Below are 19,914 nucleotides of genomic sequence, written 5' to 3' on the forward strand. Positions count from 1 at the left end.
GCTTGTCGATAAAACGGCAATAACGCGACCCTCCCCTATTCGTTGTTCGATCTCAAAGATAGGTTGCAGCCTGTCCTTGGCTTTAATTCCCCGATCGCCGCGAACATCCCTTTTTCTAGCACGTTTACACGACAAAGGAGCCGACCGTGCTGTATTTCCACGGTACAGCGACGAGCCTATTGTTCGCTCAACATGTGGCAATCTCTTGTCCATCCACTCTATGTATCACGGAAACTCAAGATCTTCTCAGACTTTGTATTCTTCTTGCTCTTGTAACTCTTTTTTTCTGTGTCTTTCCACCACGATCAATGACAAGGCGGTGGTGTCTTGAAGCCTGCGTCTCCAGCGAAACTAATGATCGCGTCCTTGGCACACCTTTCGAAATCTTCCTGTGCAAGTCGAAGCTTAGTTTCTTTTTATCATGCATTTGCTGCTGATTGACACAGGGAAATTGGATTTGCTCGAGTTTCACTGGATTTTGTAACACGGTGACTTGGTTTTATCGTGTTGGATGAAGTGCACTGCTCTTTTTGGGCAAGCTGAAGTTGTATTACTTTTGGGATAGTTTCTATTTATTCATTTATTTTTCTTTTTGTTCAATTTAGAACATTTAAATATCGTTTTGTAACCAACGTTTGTCGGTATAATATAAAACTTTATTCCAAGAGGTAAAGGACATTGCTTGATGATCATTTTGAAGATTGAAACGTTTCATGATTTCTATAGAATGTTTTTTGAAAGATTGATGCAAATATTTTGAGTTAGATATTGTGGAATAGACCTTTTTCAGTTACATATTGCAATATTATTTATATTTAATGTTAAGATATAATCAAAAGCAAAATTGGTACGATGTAACTTTAGAAATTTGTTTTATTTGTCAAATTTGAAATAGGTTCATGTAATTCATGTAACATTATTTTTGTAAAACACCCGTAACTTTGGCCCCGTAATATTTATTAAAGTGCATACGTTTGATAAAAAATAGTAGTGACCTTTCACATCGATTAACGGCGGTAATATAGTCAAGTCCCTGGTAGAGATAGTAGTAACCGTATTTACAATGCGCCATATGATAATTGCTACTTAAATCTTTTTACATTTAATCAAAATATTCAATATTTCGACATCCACGATATTTTTTTCAATTCTCTCATATCACACTGGAAATCTACATTTGCCTTAAATGAGAAATATTTCTTATCGGTACAAATACCAATTCCTTTGTTTTAAAGTATTTAAAATATCCTTTCTTCGTTCTCAAACAATGTCTTCAACGCCATGCATTTGCCACGTTATGTGTCAAAAACACCAGAAAGTTCCAAAAGCAATTTATAATTAATCTATTAATTTTAAGACAATACGAATAGTTTTGATTGTTCTCGAAATTTTAAGGAAATTACGTGGCATTCACGTGGAAAAGATTCTCGTAATTTCGTCTTCAATAATGTTCAATGATTTTCAAAATCCCGATTTAAAAATGTCCCTTTATTTCCCGCAAAGTAACACAGCATGTTCCATTAAACAAAAATATCGAAGTAACCTTTGAAATTTTGATATTTTAGTCTCAGCATAAAACCACGTAATCTTTGTTCTGTACTCTTTCTCGTGATAGTCAACGAATAGTCTACTAATAATATTAAATCGTCAAGATCATATAATGCAACATAACGACAAATGAACACGATAACCGAGAGTTCGGAAAACAAGTGATACGAATGGAAAAATCTCATTTTTATGTATGCTCACGAAGAAGAGTCGAAAAATTTATAGCAAAATCCTCGAGATAAGCATGAATCTTATATATCCTTTCTTATACTTATCTTACTCTTGTAAAAATGCACTTGTACCTCTTTTCTCAGCGAGCCTCTTGATTATCTTTTCCTTCGTGTTCAATTCGCTTCTCTTGATCATCCAGGGAAACGCGATTCCTTAATTCAATAGCGTCTCGTGTATATGTAATGAACAGCAACAACAACAATGTTGTAGTATTAATATACGATGGTTCGCGATGGTTGTAGCAGTAGCAATGATATTGATGGTGGTGCCGGTGGTGGTGGTGGAAATGCTGGTGCCGGTGGCCTAGATACGTTCTTGGGGCCGACGGCCGTTGCACCTCGGTTATCGAACAGCAGAGCTTGCACCGGGTGCAGCTGCACGGCTAGAAAACTATTGCAGTCCCGTTTTTGGCGTCCTCCTTGATTTCCTTTTGGAATCGACCGGTTGCGTTGAAATTAGCACGCTCAAGAGAACGTTTCGACTTGTAAACATCGACTTGCCATCTTCACCGATGATTTAACCGATCCATTTTTGTGTCTGAATCGATGTCAGTATGCTTGGAACCTCTATTTTTAAGGTCATCCTTAAAGAGATTTGTTCGACTGCAATTCTTCATTTTTGAAAGATATATAAGAAAACACACACACACGCACACACACATATATATTTTTGAGTTCTAGAGAATCGATTTTTTGTACGATAAGAGGATTTTGGTACGTTTGAGTGAAAAATTAAAATAGAATAGTCTGAAAGTGGAAATATATAACTCGGTTCGTACTCGGTTATTTGATCTGGGGACAATTTTGAAGTTACAGCGATTTAACGATATCTTTTTTAATTCCTCTTTTTATTTCTATGGAATTATTTCGTGTAATAAGCGAGTTTTCGCACTTTTTGATCTAGAATTAAAATTGAATAGCTCGAGGGATTAATAATTCGATTAAAAGTTGCAGTGATTTTTGGCAATATATTTTTTTTCTCTTCTAATATTTCGGGAATCTTTTCGTATGGTGAATAGTTTATAATATTCTATATTTGAAGACTAAGAGCAAATAGCGGTCCAGAAGAAAATGGCAACATACACGATTCTTGCCAGAAAATTGTTTCGCACATTATATGGTTCGTGGTACTTTTTATTAGAACTTTAATTCTACTTTATTTTATTATCTGATATTATTAAATTTTTAGGAAATCTTTTGGTGGTTCAGAATTGCTTTGCTTAGAAAGAAAAACCAAATGATCTAACGAGAAGTATATATACTTTGATCTTATAGAAGCATGACTTTATTTTATGATAATTTAAAACAGCGAACGTACAACATTTGTTCGATACTCTACAATTTTGACATTGCAAAATAGCACGATAGTATCTGTTGCAATATAAAAACGTATTTCACGAATGAAACCACGTAGACAATGTTTCTACAATCTAAACTACAAAAGACGTAACGCAATACATACCTATCGTATAATCTTTCGAAATTGTCTAAATCATACGTCGTACAATTTCCTTGTTTTTGATAACGAACGATACCTATGTTTAACAAGAACACAATAAACTCCACTGCAATTACTAAATATCCCATTCTCACAAATATTTACGCCTTTGTCTGAACAAAAAACTTAGAAAACTGTGCATTCCTAGGCAAGAATAACAAATTTTCGAAAATGGAGTTAGTTTATGTTCGCGATAGGCCGGCTGGCGGCAACGGCCCGCAGTATTTCATCGTTAATCTTATAAAAGAATAATTCTGCTCGTGCTAATGATAAACACAATTTCGCGTGTCCACGGTTACGTTCACGAAGGACGGGAGATGAACGACACGCGATCCAATCTGCACGTGTTGTGTTACCATGCGTTGCACAGCCCGGTTATTCAACGTGCACGAATTTCATCCACGGCTTGGACAGATAGAAACAAATCACAGAACCGAGTAGTTCAACAATTCCCGTTCTGTTTACTCATACGTTTCGATGAAAAGCTGTTGCCGCTATGCTCGTGGATTTCCAATTATTGAATTTGTTCTCATTGTTCTGGCTTCGTTTAAATTAGAACGCAAAGAAAGCTTCAGTTGTTGTTACTGAATAACCTACATAATCAACGTTTTACTTTCTCTTCCTTTGGCTTCCTTCGTGTTAGTTAATAAGTTGTGAGATAAGGATTTTAATTGAAATTTTTAAAAGGAAGCTTTTGTAGTATTTAATAAAAACGAAATTTTTGATAGGGAAGGCGTGTGTATAACTTTTCATGATTTGTTAAGTTTTATAGATTGAAATTATTTACGTGTGTTGCAGTTTTATTGTTCAAGCTGTTTCGATAGAAACGTGCTTCTTCGAACGATTTTCGAATAATTTATTTTCTATTAAGTACAGTGCAAAAGAAAAGATTATTTTCCAAGAATAAGACTGTTTAATATTGCAAATGAAACAGAATTATCTAGTCCAGCGCATCTAATAAACATTTCTAATAATGATGTCGTACTTCGTTCATGAAATTCACTGGTTTCTTTATGAAACATGTATATTCAGCTGAAAGTTTAATAATTATATTAGAAATCATATTCACGATAAATAAAAACTTAGCACGAAATTATCTAACTACTCCATCGAAACTTTCTATTGCCATGCTGAAAACTTCTGCATAAAGAAACACAATACCCGTGATTGCAAGTCGTGCTTCAACATACGAGTGTTAAAAAGAGGTCTGAGATTTTAAATGTTTAAAGGGGTACTTAACAGACTAAATAAAAAAATGTTTAGTCGATGCAAGTTTTAAAATCGGTATGTACTTTTCGTGCAAAACATAATTTCATCGTTTATAACGCCATATAACTTAAAAGATGCACTTTCGTATGTCCACGTTTTTATTTAATTTAATTCTATTTCTTTATTACTGTATTTTTCTCTCAATATACTATTATAACAATACCAAATATTATATATTTATGAAAATAATTATTTTCTAAATTTTAGATTGAAATATAATTCTTTTTTCTCACAAGTAAACAGAATTTTAGTTATTACAGACTAATAAGTTTATTCTACTCATCCACGATACATAGTCGAATTAGAAAAATTAATTACAAATACGAGTTTCATATTCAAACGAAAGGAAATCAGACCAAAGAAAGGATAAAGTCTTTCACCTCGTTTGTTATGACACGTTTCTCTAGATTTCTCTAATTAACGTATTTGCACATCTTTCTATTCTGCATTTGATATGTTACCAAGACTCGTAATTAAATTGCTAAGTCACATCTTACCAAAAAATGTTTACTATAGTTAGTCATTTTTTAATTCTCTCAATGACCACCGTAAGCCTTTACAATTTTAAACCCATATCAAACCCAACACTCTGTATAAAAATTCCAGGAAGACAAATAAATAAAATAAAAAAATAATGATGTTCAAAATGAAGAAAAAAGAAAAGAAGAACGTATCATGGCACGATACATTTCCAATACAGAACGACCAAGCATACCTTCTCAACACCGCAACACCGATATTTCTCGTTCGACGATATATAACAATTATAAAGGAGGCTACGGAAGAAACTGTAAGAGAGCTGACGATTCGATAGAACCTAGATTCGCGGTGCGGAGAACTTTCGTCGGCGCAGAACTTTCAAGGCTGCCCCGTTCAAGAGGACCTCGTCAATGGTCGCGGCTTTTCACAAGCGCGGCTGTAAACGAAATCGCAAGGCCGGCCGGATTGTCAACCAGGCCCACACTTCGTCCCCGTTTCTAAACGCACGCGGTTCGATTCTCCTCGAAGCGAATGGGTCGAAACGGCGCGGCGCGCCTGTCCGGCGTCTTGCATTTCCAGCCAAGGAATCGTACAAGTTTCGCAACGGGTTGGTTACGTGCACGAAGAACGAAGGGGTAACCTTTATTGCTCGGAAAGGCGTAAAGTGGGACAGTGGCCTGATTCCTGGTGTCATGGCTGCAGCTGCATGTGCACCGACCAGAGTGGAACGGCTATAGACACACCGAATGTGCAACCAGTACTCCACTGTTCGAGTCTGTCTTGGATCTTTGCCAAAAGCTCGCGGGCATGTTCCGTCTCTCTTCTTTTCGTCGGTTGTGTAAAAGGAGCCGTAGGAAAAAAAAGAAAGAAAGAAAAAAGAGAAAAGGAACGAAACGTGGAAACACGTAGGATTAATATGCGCGCGTTATGCGAGCGCACAGTGGACTCGTCTGGTTCCTCCGCGTTCCTCGCTCTGATTCGTTCCACTTTTTTCGGTTCGTTTGGTAGCAACGAGCTGACCAAGCTACGATCATTTCGGCCAAAATTTTGCTTCTTAATGGATATTAATACCGTAAATACATATTTTTTTATCTCTTCAAACATGTGTACGCATAGTTGCTTGCTTGGCTAAAAGTTTCGTTTTAAATGGATATTAACGCTTTACATGGATGCCTTCTTATCTATTTAAACATTTCTTTGTTAAATGAAGCAATCGAAGATCGCAGGAGAGAAATGCGACAAGCACAATCTCGATTTGTTGATTTTAATGTTATTTATTAGGAGTATTTTAGTATAAGGAGATTGATACAAGATAATGAAAATGAAAATAATCTGTTGCGATGCAAAGATGTTAGTCTCTTAATAATTACCGAGGTAAGCGTAATTATTAAGATAAGAAATATTTGAATATCTTCGATATTTTAGTATTGTAACAAGTGGAAGATGGAGAAACGGGAATGTTTTATTGGTAAATGAATAAACAAATTTGCGTATCGATGATTTTACGTTGGTCCAAAATTTGGGTTTTAGATGGATAGTAAATAATGTTAATTTGTGAAATATGGATTTTTCGGGAGATCTCGTTAATATGATTTTGTTAGTAATTGGATGAACGACTTGTGTTGAGAGGGGGTGATTTGTTATTGCTTTCAAATTATCTCTAAATGGATGTTAAATAATATTTCATGACGTATGAAGAAAAATGTAAATGTGGAAATCTATTATAACAGCATTCCATTGGTAAATGGACGAAGATTTTATGTCCAGAAAGATAAATATTCGTCGATTTAAAATTTTTACTCTAATTGATCATTGACCATTCAGAAATATAGGCGAGAATATATCCAAAATGTAATATTGTAAATTTTATGTCTTAATTCTTCTATATTCTTTGGAACGTTTTCAATCGTATGTTTCCACTCTCAGAAAATTCTTTATGTTCAAGGACTTTGTTTCAATTTTATGCTACAAATTTTCTTAAGGCATTGAAAGCTCTCTTTTTTCATTAGCGAAATTGAAACGCAAAGAATTCGAGAATGTAATTATTAATCATTAAAGTTATTCCTTACAAAAATTACACGATATTCCTTGTATTTTATATCAGAAAATGCAGGAAATCTTAAGGAAAAACAGACAACTATTTTCTAGATTATCCGTTTCGAACTTCTTGCTTTATTACACTGTCGAAAGGGTAAATGGTATTTCACGATGTGCGAAGGGAAAGGTGCAGAGAAATGGAATTCTGTTAAAATTCTGAACAGTTCGTGGAATTGATTTTATTGGTAAACGGATGAACGATTCGCGTTGAGAGGGAAGAATGACATTTCGTCCGTATAAAATTTCACCTTTAGATAAATATTAAATGATATTTCACGAACAGTGCGAGATGGAGGATGGAGGAACGAGCATTTGTGAGAATTCTGCAGGGTTCGTGGGATTCTATTAATATCGTTTGTTGGTAAACGGATGAACGATTCATATTGCTAGTGGAACGTTTCATATTCGATATACTTTCACAGGATCTCCAGTTTCTGGCCGTAGGACGTAAACAATTGGGGGACGATCGATAATCTATTTCATGCATGATAAAATTATCGATTCGCAAAATTGGATTAACGGGACACGCCAGAGAGTTTCGAGCAAAAATTAGTAAACAGATTGTTGACCGCGATAAACGATCCTTGTGCGTCCACGCCACGCGATTGAATTCGGTTTCATAGAAAGTATATACGATTAGTCTTCGTCACGTCTTATTAAATGGTTTTACTACCATAATTTATTACCATTGAACAATTACCTACTTGTTGTACTTGCACATTTTTTATTCATACTGATCGTTTTAAAGGCAATCCTTGTCACAGTATTATACGAACAGCACGTCAATTTATCAAGCACGTAGAATCGTGTCGCTTCCATTCGCTGAGATTGGTACGGTAGGACCGTTCGTTGTAACGATCTTTTACTTGAAGAATTAATAATAAAAAACTACCCTTGTTTGTGTTCGTCTTTCTTCAGGAAAATGAAAGAATTGTAGCTTTAATCTCTGTTCAATATATTTCAATCTTTTTAATAAACTATTTATCGTATTGCACGATTCCGATAAATACATTTGTATTTATATCGCGGAGGAATTGTATTTCTCGATAAAAGTTGTTATAGAACTGGTCGATTTTCATTCGTCGATAAAACAAGGCATAAATCATTCGAAGATCGCACGAAAAATATATGACAAGTACAATACGATGAGAATTCATCGGAGATTATATCAGAGAAAATTAACCGACGACCGGCCAATTTTTTCCCCCAGAACGTTTAATTGATCGGACCATAGGTGTAGTCCTAACGATAAAAGAAAATAGCTTGGGAAGTATTTATGCAAATACGCGCCTTCGCATGGTGCATGCAAGTCAGTTTTATCGAAGGTGGCACGACATCAAGGTGGTTCACCCTTTCGCGGAAGGTACCAATCTACAGGGGTGTTCCGTGCATTGCGTGAAAATAAGCGTTCCACGTCGGTCACCGCCAACAGACTCGCCAGTAGTGGCCCTAAACTGATTTCAACGAAATTTACCTCGACATTTGATCCTTTTCTCCACCTACCTCGATTAATCACGTGGATAGTCCCTTAATAATTTCTGTTAACATAAATTTCTCGTCATAAGTCATCAGCGACTCGAAATTGTAAATCCACCAACGTTATTTCCTTTGTATATTTCACTATTACTCGTATACATGTTTTTCAAACCAGTTTTAATAGAATTTTCCTAATTTTCATTTCTTTTTCGTCGATCACGATGCTTTCACATTTTATCATTAACCACTTATATATTTTTTAAACCAGATTTAATAGAACTTTCCTAGTTTTCATTTCTTTCCCATTCATCGTAAGATCAAACATCTTACAATATCTTTACGAGTTCTAAACTAACTCGCTAATCATATTTCTTTCGTAACTCGTGATTAATCGCTTACGTATTTCCCCAACTTTATGAATAGAACTTTTAATAAACAACAGCTCTACTAAGCTTTACTAAGTAGACTACGAATCGGTTTTAATAAAATTCTTCTAGCTTTTTCTTCTTTCCCATCGATCATGGAACCAACTAACAATCTTACCATACTTTTATGAATTCTGAATTAATTCACTGATAATATTCCCTTTGTATTTCACAATTAATCGCTCTCGTGCTTTCTTAACTAATCTCGATAGAATTTTCCCAAGTTTCATTTCTTATTGTACCGTTCGTACAGCGTTCGAAGCGTCGAAACAGAAATATTCCATCGTATAAATCCTCTCCTCCTCTCCCTATCGATCCTTGAAACTATTTTCTCTTTGATTATTGGTCCTTGGTGCGACGGGGAAACGCGATTACCTTAAAGCTCGAAGCTGCTTCGGTTTCCCTGCGCCTCGTGCATAACTTCTCTTCGTCTAGCAAGGGACCAGCGGGAAACGGAGTCGAATATCCGACTTGAATCTCACCGAGACCTAATTATCGACCGTGTGAAAGGCCGGGATCCTCGTGAGCGTCGAACAACATTGATTTACGGGTACGTCCCCGGCGAGAGGGATTCCTCGTACGTTGACTCACAGCTGCCAGTCGCACGAAATGCAGTTGCAACTTTGGCTCTGGCTCTGTTCCAGCGTCGTATAACTGTAAGCTGCCTCGATAGATTCGGTAATCGAGGTCAGTGTACTCCTTGCTTTGATGTATGTATTTGTAGAGTGATTTTAATGCGCGCCTCTTTCGTCGAACTTTGGCCCCGGACACCGAGAACCGGGAAAAATCTAATAACGAGACCTCTTTGGCGATGGAACGTGATTTCTAGGACTTTTACTTTGACGAAAGAAATAAGGACAAAGAGAATTGCGCGATAGATCGTTTCTAAGGCATATTTGAAATCAGCTACATTTTTATTAATTTTGTTAAATTAAGCTTCGAAGAATAGCTAGCTATATAGTTGGTAATAATGGCAACAAAAGACGCTTTGATGGAAACATCGTTGAAGATGTACTCGTACATGCGTGAAAGCGATGAAAACAATCGTGGAAATGGTTCATTAAAATCTCGAGAATCGATAAATAGGTCACCGCAGGTCGTCGGGCAATATCTCATGTATCCACGACGAGTACTCGTTCGTCAACTGGGTCATTCGACTGTAGCGAAAATGGGCGGCAAAAGTGACAGACTATCTGGAATTCACATTCGAATCGCCTATTATCTTTCCGCAAGAGCGAACACGTTCCACAAAGACGAACAAAGCACGAAAACGCTTCGTACCTATTTACACCTACGCCAATGATCACAACAAGACAATTAGCGAACGAGCCAGACTATCAACCAAAGCGAACTACCATCAACAACTACATCCGTAGTAACAACGATCTATCTTTTGATCTGCAAGAAAATGTCGCGGAAATCATCAGACGAGAACGCCAGCCGCCTCTGTATTTACACTGTCTATCACCAACGCGACACCTTCGTCCCCGATTTCATTTTCTATCGGATCTTTGGAAATTTAGTTATTTTTCCACGAGTCCTACCCTCGAACAAATAATAAAGGAAAACAAATATCTATCGGCTGTAAGACTTACTCTGATGGTTTTGCGTTCGACGAGCTTCTGTGAAGAAACGGCGCGTCGTTTCGCGAGGAAAACGCCGGTCACAGGTGAGAAGGCTCTTTCTCACGACGCACGGTACATTGGAGCCCGACAGACGAAGAAATCGAACGTAGTGGAGCTGCACCGCGAGGAGCACCGTGAAGAGCACTGTGTATGTGTGTATATATCCCGGTTGGCGAGAGAACGCTTCGACGGGGTGGTGGTCCCGCGAATACTGAGCCTCCGGAGCTTCGTATCCTGGTCGATAAGACACCCCTCCGGGCCACCCACTCGCACTAAAGGTACGATCACACCTGCGCTGGCTCACGTGGGCTCCCGTGCATTCACACTTATCCTAAACGCACCTTTAACCTTTCACGTTGATTACCGACCGATACGTTGCCAACATGTACTTATATCCTGGTGCATGGTGCGTGCGTGTGCACTGAACTTTCGAAACGAGATTTCGAACGACAGCTTGTTATTCTTTCCGTTTGCCTTATGACTTGTCTGTTCGCGTTTGTTTGATCTTCACTCGATTCTGCTATTCTCTTTGGATTTGTTCGCTTCTCTCGCTGTTTATTACACGTCACCTGAAGGAATCTCGTTGATGCTCGTTATTATCTGCGGATGTGTTTCGCAAATCCGCGGTGCAACAAGTAAGTACGCACTGCGATTTGAGTGTTTTGGTTTGGCTGTTGGGAGTTTAAGTTGGGATTTTCAGGTAGCAGGAAATCTTTGAGGCATTATTTTTACAGGATATAGCGTCGGTATAGATTACTTAGTTAACGCTGGAATTTCTAATCTGTACTTAAATATATTATGCGCAGAGGACTATGAGTAAAGTAGCGCGATAAAAATGAATAAATGTACGTAGTCACGTTTCGGTGTTAATAAGAATCAACGTTAGTTTTGTGTTATGCCTATTTGGTAATTATGAGAACACAGAATTCGAAATCAATAATTTTACTTGTTTGGAAAGTTTCAGAGGTAAATCTTTAGTACTTCAATTAGCTTTCAAATAGAAGCATCTGCTATAAATTTCACATTTTAAATTCTATCATACGTAACACGATTAGCAATATTTATTTGGCACAGAAATATGTGTCTTTTTGTATTTGATATTAGAAATGCAAGAAGTCTTGTGAAGGGATAATTATTTCTTCAATTATTTCTAAATTCTTTGCCATACAAAAATTAATGTTTCGTACGCTAGACAACTAATTGAGAGTCGCTAAACGCGGTGTTTATTTAATATTGTTATAATTCATAATTCACGCGAAGTAATAAGACTGTATAAATATACAATCTTTTTTCTTATATGTTTGAATATTTCTGTATAGAATAATATATTCTGTTAGGAACTATAACTATAAAATAATATTATATATAGTTATATAACTATAAAACCGAGGAAAAATTTTCAATTTTTATATGTTGCATTATATATAATTTTATACGTTAACGTGATAAGGAACGAATTATAACATACATACATTGTATTGAAAAACGATTGATCTTTTTCGTCCCCCAAAAGGATACATTATATTCACCGAGAAAAGTAAAACAATAGAAGACTAGCTTATTCTTATTTCACAACTATAAAATCAACGTATGATAGTTGTAATATGAAAATTAAAAGAAGGTTACAAAAAAAGAAGATTTTAACTTTCTTAAGTGGAATATCGCTTTTGTTTTTAGAATACCTTGGAAATTCTAATCGACTATAAAATTTAATTAACAACTAGAAATTAATTAGATATGCTAAAGCTTATTAATTTATAGTCCAGAACGATTATAATTATTGGAAACAAAATAAAATGTAAGAATTAACTGACTGTAGGATACAGAATTTTACATAAACTGTAATGAAATATTTTTATAGTTTTTTTGAAATATGCAGAACATACAGGTGTCTATCGCGTTTGAAAAATTGTCACACGTGCCATTTTTTTATTACTTGAAATGAACATCGACTTTAATAAATGGTGTTAGCAAAATAAAACACGAAGTAAAGTCAAATGATGTAAATTATAAAGTTTAAAGTATAGGACGTGGAGACAATTGTAGCATTATAATACAAAAGGCTGTAATCTCTATGTAAAATATTGTGAAACAATTCATATGTAATATAAAACAGTTAACGAGGAAGTGGAAACAAATGGAAATACCTACTTTAACTAGCTTTAATATTTTTAACCTGTTGTATTACAATTTATGCACTGCACGGTTTTCCTCGTTAACATACCTTTAACCTTTCTTCTCTACCGATGACATTTTTGCAACGGGAGGCGAACCACTTAATGATGTTTTCAAGTATCTAGAAATGCGTCCTCGTCTTTAATACTCTATGTTGTTGTTTGCCTTACACAATAATTATCGATACTTGTTAGCGTTATCAATAATTTTTACATTGCAATTCCTTCAATTTTTCATTCAAATATTTAAATGATTTAATGTAATTGTTCAGTCATTGTTTGGTAATTTTAAAATCTATTCAGTTTTAAGTTATAGCTGTATTATTCACGATCAAGTGACTAAGTTCGCTAAATAAATTTCATATAATAAAATAGTTGTTGAATAATTAGCAAAATATGTTGAAAATCATATGAAAGTTTAAATAAAGGAAATACAACAATGACGATTAGAGAAAAATTCAGAAGAAATTGAAATAATACGAAAGTATTGTGTAATATGCAACAACATATTTCAAATTCCATTAATTGGAACCAGACCAAAAACTGACATTGAGAAATAATAAGTTGTACCTTCGTAAATGTTACACAATTTTATTCGTATAAATCTCGATTAAAGAATGTGAATACTCCAAAAATTTGCACGAAAAATATTTACGTTTCTATAGAAATATAGACTTATTATTTTAATTTTATGAAATATTAAAATCCATTTAGACATATTTCCCATCTTATATCCAGTTATAAGAAAAGTTCTTCAGTTTTTCACGTTTTCATCTACCTACCTTATACTCAGCTTGTTAATTTAATAAACCATATAATGGAATTGATTAATACTAGTCAAAGATTAAGAACTTTATCCCAAAAGAACTCTATATTTTTTAATTTTAAAAGTTTGTTACGACGTTCGTTTAAAAAGTTCGTTAAATTTTAATATATGTATAATATATATATGTCAATTTTATTATATGTAATATATATAAAATGTAATTTTATACTTCGTAGTTAGTTCTCGATGCACGTGTATATCAAGCAATGATTAACAGCGAAGAGAAAAATTATCTCTTCTTTCACTCAATTAGGACGTAAAATTTTTGTTTAGAATTTGTAAATGGAAACATCCAACGGACACTTTCCATGCGCGTCTAACACGAGACGCAGATTTTACAGTCCGTAGCATTCAGAGTGATTATTTTTAGAGCGTTCAGCGTAGAGGTGTTGCGCTATCGATAAAATATCGATGAGACCTTCTCTACAAGGTTGGCAGTCTCTTCATTGGAGCTTAACGCGATGCGTTAAACGGCAATAATTAATTTCGTAATTAACCTTGTAAAATAACCAATAATAACGTTTCATCCAACGAACATCATTAGTCCGATAATACCGATATTTGATTTATCAATCGTACGACAGATAGTTTCCACAAATTAGTTTTCCCTCATTTCATCAGTCACTTTATTTTCCAACTGTTAATTTGATCTTTTCTTATAATTGTTAATATTACAAAATTTTTATGCGATAATATTTGTATCGCAAGGACATAATCAAATGATTAGATTGAACTTGGTAAAGATTTCATTATCGTACGTTGGATGCAAGTGCACCAGATACAGTGATCAAGTATATGATAAGTCAGACGTTCTTACTTTAAATAACCATTAAAGCCAATAACTATTAAATCGGAAGAAATATAATGATATTATAGTATTATTTAATGGTATCAATGTACAAAATAATAGTGTTGCGTAGTATAACTATAACAGTGTCGCGATAATATTATATTAAGGGATGAAAACGAGAGCACTATTAAAATGAGGGAAGTCAGAAATTTTTATATAAAGAACATTCAATGTTAAATTAAAAGTATAAGTAAAATTAAGTAGAATTAAAATTATATCTAATTCTCCTGGTAATAAGAGTGAAACATTTCTAATTGTAAGTGAATTAATAAATTAATAATTAAGAAACTAAGTGAATGTTTTCTAATACTGGAAATTATAGTATTATAAAGGAATTATAGTTGACTAAATTACACGAAACTTAAACGCAATATAAATATGACAACTGACATTTTCTATTAAAACGAGAACTACAAATTGACAACTTTCCTTTAACAAATTAATATTAAATTCTACTCTTAATCCAAATTGCTTGCCATATTTTCAAAAATATTGATCGTAAGGTAACATTATTTTACGATTTCTAATGGCATTGATTCGAACAATGACTGAATAGTAAATAACAATTATCCTGAAAGATGATTTAGAAGGCAATAAAATCCACGAATTAATGTTCGTCAAAGAAACCAAATTACTCGTCCAATTAGTACGATATTAATGTTCTGCAGCTGGTATATTTTCTCACAATGTCACTAATAGCCTTATAATCGATAAAAAAGATACGCTACTATAAAAATTTAATTGATACAATTCAACTTAAACCACTAGATAATGTGAAACTAATATTATTTCGAAAATCATTTAAAAAAAAATCTCCATATATTTTAGGTTTAGAATCTATTGTTGCATTATCATTTTACATATCATTTATCACGTTCGCTACAGATCCGACTTTCTTTTCCTACAATGCCGTCTACACTGTTTGTACTACAATGCAGTGCATGCTGTCTGTACTACAATATGGTATACGCTAACAAAAAGTTTTCATACAATAGCTGTCTTTATATCGTGCAACTTTATACATGTGTTTAATATGAATTGTTATGAAATACTTCTTCATAATTTCGGGATTTTTAACTCAAACATCGCATCCTGTTCGATACCATACATTATACAGTGTTATACATAATCTAAAGGTACGTGTCGACTCGATTGTCCGTCGTACACAATGAACGTATCAAAAGAATCAGATAATCACCATAATCTTTCTATCAACTGTACCGTATAATCAAATAAAAAAAAACTTCGAAACTTTCACGTACATTTATCTTCGCTCACGACCTATTTTTATCATCGAATCGCAATTTACAGTGGCGCGCTTCAAAACAACCAATAAATGTATAATAAAAGCCTCCAGTGACGATCTATTGTGTTTCTTTACGTTCAATCGCGAAACTTCCATCCGACGTAGATGTTTCTCCAAACCTAAACCAACTTTTCTGTCTATTTGTACAAGACGTTCACAAATTATAGGATGTTTGGATTGTGCATGGAATATTCATAGAAAACGTGGCGGTACGAAGAAATTTTCCGAGTACAAACTAATTAGGATTGGATCGATAATATGGAGGATCAGTTTGAACGCCTCTCATTCAGGGAATTGATTGTTCCTTGCGTCAGAAGTGAATTCTAGTAGAACCGTTTCTTCGAAACGGCTATTCAAGACATTGCTGGTATCGTGACGTCGTTTTTTCCGATGTAGTAAAACCGTTTTCGGAGTACACGTTCCTGCAGAAAAATTGCGATTGAAATTGCAATACGGCAAGTCACATTTCTTCTTTTCTCAGAGGAAAGTAATTTCAAAATATACAGTAACTAGAAAAAGTATTTGCAGAAAAAGTATTGTATTTATTATAACATTTACATATTGGTTCATTAAGGCCAGGTATCGTATCAAATTTCGTGTCATTTAGTCGTACGTTCACACGGTTAGAAAAATTTGATACTGTGAAAACGCAACGTGGAATTTGATAAAACACGCTTCATTGAAAAATAATGGTACGCACGAATGTTTTTCGTAGCAACCGTATTTGCAGTCTAAAATCAAATTTTGAGCGTCATTCGAGATTCGTTTCCATTATACAAATGTCTCATTTCCTTGCATAATGAATAAAATATGACGCATTTTATATGCAAAGTAAAATGAAGTATGAATTTTGATATTACATTCAAGTAAACGTATTCTTTTAACAAATATACTGGTGTATAAATATTTCTTATAGACTAATAGATTTATATTTATTTATAGATTAATAGTAATATGGAAATTGTACAATGAAGTTACATTAAAGTACAATTGACTCGAAATAGTAAATGAGGTAGCGTTTAATTGCTTAAACTGAATGAAGATGACATCTGTAGATTGTGGTGTTGGATACTGAGACAAACAAGAAATTTTATAACGTAATAATAGAAATTCAATTATTGAAACACTGTCGTTAAGGAAAATACGCTTTTACGAGTTTGATGTAGAAAGAAATTAACAAATCTAATTTTGATATAAAATATTTTTTGACGTAAACATACATCGTGCTAGAGCAACGTATTTAATTCACTGATAATGTAGTAAAAAAGTGAATAATGTCAAAGTTTTACCAGAGTTATAATTACATGTAAATCGTTCTTCGAACTTTAACTGCGTAACATTGCATTTATAAAAGTAAGTAACAATAAGACTATTAACACTGAGAAAGTTTAGTAGGTAGCTGTTAAGGTATATGTATAACCGGAACATACTTTATTGAATAATAAGATAATAATTGAATAAAAGTACTTCATGCTTTTTTTATAAAATTTCTGCTTTTCTATTTTCTATCAATCAAACATTTTTTTAATACGATATATGTTACTTTTCCAAACAAATTAAACAAATCCATTTTTTAATTCATTTTTCATCAATAAATTCATTTTTTAATTAAAAGCTCGAACAAATTTTTGGAAAACATTTAAATATATATTTATTTTTTATCCCGTTACTTCGTGTCTTATAAATATTCGCATAAAATTATATCGAAACTCATTTCCCAGAAAACAGAGTATTTTTATTGCTATGGTAAAAGATTAAACTCATATAATCCTATGTAATATTACGTAGGTGGAATCTTCACTGTTGCAATATGTATGTGTGTATTAGGGGGATGACTACTGTGGTATCGATTAATTCTGAATAATTAATCGGAAGATGTTTCACTAATGTTACTTTCAAGATTAAAAAAAAAAAAGAAAAAAAAAGAAGGAAAAAAGAAATAAAATCAACCTGCTCGTCCCATCCATCTTGTGTCAATTCAAATGTACACTGAAACCTACGTTCCCAGCAGATACAATCCTGGAGATATTCCTGCCTGATTAATCAGCCGACTATAAATTAAATTTTATCTGACAATACGGAAATTGTAAAGTTAATATTAACTCGCCTGATCCATTTTCGATCAAAGTTGTCGACGTTAACTCCCATGTATCGGATGTTATAAGTATCATAACTCTGACTGATCTCACGACATCCAAACTATAATATCGGTGTTCATATAGTGGGTGTTACTTACCCGTGGGTGTCGCAGATTATGCAATGCGGATGTAATTCGTACTGTAAATCGCACGATTTACTAGTTGATCATGTTATATTGCATTATAGCATCAAATATTAATTTTGATCTTTCCAATTTGTTTCGACCCTTCTAAATCTTGTGGAAAAATATAGTCGGAATAAAAATTGCAGATTTTATGACCGCAACACATTTGCTTCTTCAATTTCTGTGCTGTCAATATGATGATACTTTGAAATACGAGAACTTGTAATGTAACTCGTATGATTAGATCGTTGGTCGCGTTCAATCACATCTTTACGTCAAAAAATGTATTTTTAACTCTCAACGTCATTTGCAGCGATACGCGTGGTAAGGTTGGATAAAAGAATTCATAAGAAAAATGTTTGTCCGTATTTATCTCCTTTGACGACGAGAAAGGAACACAGGAATTTCTCTTAAATTCCTGTTGAATACATCTCAATCTTTTTAAACAAAATATTCATTATATCGCAAAATTCTTATAAATCTATCCGTAGTTATATCGTAGAAGAATATATTTGATTAAATCATTAAATTTTGAATCTCGTAACAAAAGCTGCTTTTATGAAATTAATTTTTATTCGACGATATGTCAAGGTATAGATCACCTTTCGCAATATAAATGTTGTCGTGCTGCGTGCTCAACTTTTGTTTACTAGAATTATTTAAAAAATACGTTATTATTTAAAATAGTCGAAGAATTTGGCGAAAGTCGAAGGCAAGAATAAAAATCTCAGATTTTATGATCGTGACCTGCCTATTTGTTCAATTTTAACGATGTCAATATGTATGATGTTTTGAAATACGAGAACCATAGATAATGATTGTTACTGTTAGCACAGTACCTCACAATAAATCGTATCTCATTTGCTTTGGTCTTCAGCTACGTTTCAATTTCCGGCTCACCGAGGCGAAGGTATCGTATTCGTTTAAAAGAAGATAACTTTTATGTGGTTTTATTTTTGTAAACTAGTCTTGCAAAGGAAATAGGACGAAAGAAAATAGTAGCGCTGAAAGAAAATAGTCGCATTATTGCTTTTGCTGACACTATGCGTCTAGTTGGATCAAAGGTTACTGGTCTTTTATACAAAAATATACTCCTGCCTTTAAGCAGATATCTTCTTTTTAGTTTGTACTTTAGTTTCAATAGAATTTTGTGATAATAATATAATAAATAATAAGTTGTTTAATTTTGTTTATTTAAAAAATATCTCTTACACATTCGAAGCAGAAAAGAATTATTTATTTCATTACTTCCTACTACTATAAATAATTATAACGAATAAAGACATATATATCTCTTACATATCAAAAAGATACATTTTAAAAAATTCATTCAAATACAGAAAAGAGAAATTATTATCGATATCTACAGCATTAATTTCTGATTAACTCCAACATTAGTAACAGGCTGAATATACAGCAAGACTCTTACTTATTGGAACGGAATATCGATTTAATGCCCGATTAACTCAACTTTTGCTGATTCACTTATCTAAACGTGAGCTTCTATTATGTGAAGGAAAAATGATAGATAACGAGGGGAACTGGCAAACTCCAATTATATAACTTTGTTATATGTTGTCCTGCGACGAAGTTCACATAAATGGAATTCAATTGTAACTGTAACTGAGAATTAACCGTAACTTATATTTTTTGGTACTCTACAGTTATCAAAAGAGATATCCCATTAAAACTAAATTATCTATGATTTGAAGCTTCTCATTTTTGTATTTTTAAAATACAAAAGTTTCACTCCGTCATTAGTATCTCGTGTAATTGTGACCATTTAATATTTAACTCGACGGTATTCGCGTTCTGTTGGCTGTGCCCTTCCAATTCGCTTCCAGAAG

The 19,914-nt window shown here is 33.8% G+C and overlaps 1 protein-coding gene across 1 annotated transcript in view; it reads right to left on the reverse strand.

Moving 5' to 3' along the window:
- The window catches only part of LOC126915413 (uncharacterized), a 32,528-nt gene extending 21,659 nt beyond the window's left edge, over positions 1-10,869 (reverse strand). The window contains exon 1 of the mRNA XM_050720088.1: positions 10,619-10,869. The gene's annotated coding sequence lies outside the window, so the exon portion shown is untranslated. The remainder of the gene's footprint in view (positions 1-10,618) is intronic.
- Between the last annotated feature and the right edge of the window lie 9,045 nt (positions 10,870-19,914).

The sequence above is a fragment of the Bombus affinis genome, chromosome 1, assembly GCF_024516045.1.
Source record: "Bombus affinis isolate iyBomAffi1 chromosome 1, iyBomAffi1.2, whole genome shotgun sequence".
In the NCBI taxonomy this organism is placed as follows: domain Eukaryota; kingdom Metazoa; phylum Arthropoda; class Insecta; order Hymenoptera; family Apidae; genus Bombus; species Bombus affinis.